General features: G+C 45.3%; 1 non-coding gene across 1 annotated transcript; it reads right to left on the minus strand.

Moving 5' to 3' along the window:
- Positions 1-5,413: 5,413 nt before the first annotated feature.
- On the minus strand, positions 5,414-5,516 carry LOC136490353 (U6 spliceosomal RNA). Its single transcript, XR_010767642.1, has one exon. It is a non-coding gene; the product is annotated as a U6 spliceosomal RNA (small nuclear RNA).
- Between the last annotated feature and the right edge of the window lie 513 nt (positions 5,517-6,029).

Raw genomic sequence — 6,029 nt, forward strand, 5'->3', positions numbered from 1 at the left:
CACAAATTTTGAACGACGTTGTCACGCCTAAATATTGTTTTTTGAGACCCAGTGACATAGACGTTCATATACATGATCATACACTCACTACTTGTCGGGTTCATAAACCCAGGGTCTCCAATAGGTCCGCTTCCCAGTAAAAGCTCGGCCCAACAGACGGCATTTACAACAAACACGTGACCGGCGCGGATACCTAATGACAGGCCGAAAGAGCAATCCAGTCTTGAACCGGAAGGCCTGGCAAAGGAGGGGACGACGCTCGCTTCCGACTCTGACCCGCTTTTCCGACCGGGAATACACCAAACCTCTGCTTACGGCTCTTCTCCGACCGGCGCGGTCGGAGCCGACTGGGACGCTCGCTCGGTGAGGACCCAATAAATAGGCGGAGCAGATAAGGCAAGACGTTCAAAGTCAACCGCAAAACCGAGGACCGTACCCTGCACACCTGCAGGATAGTACCACCAGGCCATGCCAGAAGGGTACTTTGCAACCTTTCAGACATGTCAGAGCATGAACAGTGTTGTAGACGCTGACATTTGTCCTACAGTATGGTAGGCATCGACATTTGCCATACCAGAAGAACACGATAAAACCTGCCACATGCATCTAGGCGTCAACAATATTGTGGGCGCCGATAAACTGTCTTGTACCCGACAGCGTGGGCAATAAGACTAGAAAACATGCATGCTCTATCTCTCTCCTAAACTTGTAAGGCCGTCCCCTTCATCTATAAAAGGGGATGTGCACTCTCCTAAAAGAAAGACGACGGTTCATTCTGACTCTCTCTCCGCTAAGCCTTAGACATTCTGAGCACTTGAACAGCTCCACGACTTTAGAACTCTAAAGCTACACAGATTATACGTTCCAATACTTAGCGCACGTAGGAGCTCCCGTCACTCTTGGCCCTTCGGTCTAGAGTACGACCAGACCTATAACACCCCCTTCTTATTCCCACTTATTTGTAACCCCACAGCAAACTTCGAGCACCTAGACTCAGGAATAAAGTCATCGACCGACTGAAACTGGACGTAGGGCATGTTGCCTGAACCAGTATAAACCCTATGTCATTGAGTGCTAGGCCACATCCGACTGAAACTGGACGTAGGGCATCTGAGATCAAGAGTAGCAAAGTGTGCATCCACCCTTTTCATTAGGCTTGTTGTGGTCAAGTGAGAGTTTGTGCTTGTTACTCTTGGTGATCGCCATCACCTAGACAACTTGGTGGTGATTGGGAGCTTGGTGATCATCCGGCGGATATTGTGGATGACCCAACTCAAGTTGTGAGCGGTTGTGGGTGATTCACCGCGATGGAGTGTCAAAGAATCAACCCGTAGAGAGCACTTGATCCTTGCGCGAATCAAGGGGGAGCTACACCATTGCGCGGGTACTCCAACAAGGACTAGTAGGGAGTGGCGACTCTCCGATACCTCGGCAAAACATCGCCGCGTTCCTCCTCCTCTTTTTACTTTGAGCATTTACTTTGAGCAATTCAATACTTGTCTTTACATTCATAGAATTGCCATACTAGAGTAGGATTGGAACTTAGGTTGCAAGACTTTTTTGTGCGATAGAACCTTAGAAACACTTTCTAGGCACAAGGGGTTAATTGGGCTAACCGTTGAATTTAATTATTGCAAAGAAATTTAGAATTAGCCCAATTCACCCCCCTCTTGGACATCTTGATCCTTTCAAAGATCCAAACATAGTTTTTTTCTTCTTGAATACGCAAGAGTGTGCGTATCATCGTACTAGAAGGAAAAGAGTTTCAAATTACAAGAGTGCTGCTCCCCGCCGTTAGTGTTTTGTTACAGACTCACAACACCTTTTCCACATCTCAGAGCTCACAAGTCACAACAGCTTTTTCACATCACACAACTCACAACAAATTTTTCACAGTTAAAAGTTGAAGTAAATGGATGCTAAGGGTTTTGAGCTATGAAAAACTGTTGTGAGTGGGTGTTATGTGTGAAAAGTTAGTTTGGTTAAAATAACTATAGAACCTACCCCATCTCTTTCTCCCTCGTAAAACACCTCTATTTCTATCCATTTGGAAAAGTTGAAAGATGAAGCAAAAAGTAGGATTTAAGATGATGCGAAAATTATACTATACGAAAGCAGCTATTTCTAGAAAAGCAGCTTCTAACTACCTATTTGATTGGCCTTCTACTTTTTAGTAGCAGAAACACTTTGTAGAGACTAAACCAAATACAACCTTAATCCTACAGGTATTGCAACGCAAGGCAGTGCACACACGTATTTTTTTGAAATGATATTATTTTAATAAATAACTACATATCTACATGCAGTTTTTATAAAAATACAAAAGTAGCATCCGATAGGCTGTCCGGCGACCGACCGGGCACCTATCGGCTACTAAGCAGCCGACAAGCCATGCGGCAAGTGAAAAAGCTAAAGCACGTTCCTAGGCGGAACCATGCAGGCACCTATCGGCTACTGAGAGGCCGACAAGCCATGCGGCAAGTGAAAAACTTAAAGCACGCTGCTGAGCGGACCATGCGGGCACCTATCGGCTACTGAGCGGCCGACAACCATGCGGCAAGTGAAAAAGTTAAAGCTGCCAACTGAAGACCTGTCGGCAACTCAGAAGCCGAAACCTGTAGTCGGCTCATGAAGAGCCGATAGGCCCCATTTCGCATCATTTATTTATTGTCTGGTGTGTGTACTCCCTCCTATGTGTCCGCCACGCAGCGAAGGTAAAAGCAAGGTCACGTCTCATGACTAAGCATGTGCCCTCTCTTCTTTCTTAATTAACTTCTACTCTATTTCTCCTTTTGCGAGACCGTATCAATTAATCTGATACTTTCCATATACCATGGATCATATCCGGTCGAGACTTGAACGTGGGCCGGGATGCCCACGGCGCTCGTGTGTCCGGGCACTGGCCGCTAGCGGGCCCATCCTTTCCACCCCTCACTCTAAAGGTGTCCGGAGCGGTTGTCGAACCCGTCGGTGGGCCAACCTTCGAACTCCTGGGCCTAGACGGGTCGTAGGAGCGTTTTCAGCTCCATATCCCTCTTACCTGTGACAGGTCGTGGCCCGTTTGGGAAGGCAAAACGCCTGGCGCATTTTCTGAGGGGACGACCATAGGTTGCGTGCGCACGCCCCACGACGAGATGTGGTGACAGGCGTGGTAGGCGCGGAGATCTTGGCGGGCGGTTGATTTTATAATAAGCGGACAAGTTCCATCTCTTTTGTTTCGTTTGAACAAGCCTGTTATTTCGTTTCAGTTTGAACAAATTTGTTCTTTCTTCCCTTTTTATGTGTAAAAAGTGGTAAAGCGCTCCGACCCTTCCTGTTGTTAAGATTGTAGAGCTCAAGGTGTGGGAAAGAAACTCTGATCACGCTGGTAAGCAAGAGTGTCGTAGCCGCTGGGGCATAGGTTTCTTGCAGTCTGACCAGCCTTATTCAGTCGTTCGTTTTCGCAAACCTTGCCTCTAGGTTTTTAACGTGAGAAAGGGGTCGGACACGATGACTGTTTCGGAAAGGGTATATATATACCCTTATCACAGTGTGCTGGTTCGCGGGCTTGCATGAAGCATGTCACAATAGATATCTATTCCAGACCAAGCTCTTTCTTTGTTTTTCCACTTGAACCACATCCAATATAATCTTGAAGCCCTTGCAAAACGTTCTAAACATATATAAGATGTCCAAATCACCTCTTCCTATCCCTTGGGCTTGCAGGTCACCGGACATATGATTAGGCAATGCCCACCACTAACCTTGTCAGGGTCCTCACCTTTCTAGAGGAATGCTGTGAATGCATGCACGTCTGATCGATCCCATATCACAAGGGATCTTAAAAATTCAGCTCATTACACTTTTATGATGTTGTGTACATAAAATTTGTTCATAGGGATAGCCTTGAGCCATATGAAACTGATGAGTATACACTTATACACTTAAACTTATCGGTCTGGCTTATCAGCTTTGGAACAGTGTTTTTCTCTCACAATAAATCAGCTTCAGCCGGCTTATCAGCCGCAGAAACCATCAAGCTAACAGCCCGATATGACATAAGTATCATCCGGAGGAATACCGAGCTGTTGTGACTGTGACAAGCTACTTAAAAGAAAAAACCCTCAGTGCTCTACATGAGCAGAAGGCAACTTAATGCACATGATTTGGGCACAAGTGAGCTCTGTTGCAACCTCTGTTGGTAGACAGAGACGAACACCGGCGATCCAACCGACCAGTTTTTTTCTACCGAGCTCCATGGAGTACAATGAAAGCAGTGAAGGACTGCAACCGAAGCTGTTTAACGTCCCCAAAGAATGTAGATGGTTGGGTCCTCAAGCCTTATGCGTCGATGAATGGGAAGCACAACACATTCATACCGTTGCGCATCGGCATGATAGCTTCGATCCGATGAAATGTGTACGGCGTTCGAGATTGTGAAAATTTTGACTGGAATCATGTAACACGTTGATGATATAGGTGACTTGTGTATACTACGAGAGGATGTTAGTTGTTTGGTGGAAGCTGGTGAACTTGAGAGTCGGCATAGCTACCATACATCGAATAAAAGGCGAAGCTTGATTTTGTAATTTACTAATGACGCCGTGTATTTTTACTGAAGGGAAATTACGCACGTTTATATATGATCTGGCGATTTTTTTTACCTTCGCCGGTAAATGAAACAGCCTTGGCTTGGTAAACCAAAAAGAGAAAAAAAAGGTAACCTAGTTATCAGTAAGTCTCGTTAGTTGAGTGAATTGAATACAAGATTTTGAGCAGAACCATGTAAATAAAACTGGGTTTTGAGGGAATTTTGAGAAGAATGTTAATTTTGAAAAAAAAACTCTTGCTAGATTCATGTAGTGAAAAGTTCAATGTGTATTTGTTCATGAAAAAACGTAGTATACTTTGAGTAAGGCGTGTCCAAATCAAAGGACTCAGTGCTTTAATGGAGTTTTTTTTTGACCGATTGAAGAACTACTGCAAGGACCACGAGAGAATCAGCCAGGTTGCATTTTTTCTGATTATATATGACTCCTAATATATTTTCAAAAGGATGTCATCCCGATTAAAAAAAGATAAAGTAGGGTTAGAAAACCATAGGGTCTACAGCTATATGGAAACACAAGGTAAACGGAAAGGTTAAGGGGGCATATGTGCAAGGAGAAATCATGCACTCAAGGATCGGGGAGGTGAATGTACTGAATAGCTGCCAAAAAAATAGGGATTGAGAGCATATCTGCAAGATAAAACAGCGACAAGGGAGTGGTATGTAAATGCGTAAAAAGGTTTTGGACATTAATGTAGGACATCAGAAGTCAGGAGGGCCTAAACACAATGTTTCAGGGGCATATGTGAAAGGGAGAATACACAGCCAGGGGTATACCTGTAAGTCAATTTCAAAGCGGTCAGGGACCAACGTGTAAAATCTCAAAAAAATTTGGACCATTTCTCGATTTGTGCGTGTCATCCTTGCGCAGGGGCCATGCTAATCTTCTCCGTATCGTTCCAATTTTATCGGATGTCTCCGAAGAGACGTAGCAGTAGCCGCAACTGAGCTTATAAGCTGATGTTTGCACTATTCGCTGGCCGGTCTGGTACTAAATTCTCAGTTCGTCGCTCGTTCCCTTCCTTCCCCGCAGCCGCAAGCCGCAACGACGATGCCACGCCCGTGTGGGCTGGCTGGATCCTTTGGCGCGGCCCAGCTATCATGCGAACACAACAGAGCGGGCTTCGTGTTTTCACCTTGGGAAGAAGATTGCAAGCCCATTTTGTGATGTGCACATCTTCAACAACAACAACAACAACAACAACAAAGCCTTTAAGTCCCAAACAAGTTGGGGTAGGCTAGAGTTGAAACCCAACAGAAACAATCAAGGTTCAGGCACGTGAATAGCTGTCTTCCAAGCACTCCTATCTAAGGCTAAGTCTTTGGGTATATTCCATCCTTTCAAGTCTCCTTTTATTGCCTCTACCCAAGTCAACTTCGGTCTTCCTCTGCCTCTCTTCACGTTACTATCCTGACTTAGGATTCCACTACACACCGGTGC

The sequence above is a fragment of the Miscanthus floridulus genome, chromosome 10 (genome assembly GCF_019320115.1).
Source record: "Miscanthus floridulus cultivar M001 chromosome 10, ASM1932011v1, whole genome shotgun sequence".
NCBI classification, from domain to species: domain Eukaryota; kingdom Viridiplantae; phylum Streptophyta; class Magnoliopsida; order Poales; family Poaceae; genus Miscanthus; species Miscanthus floridulus.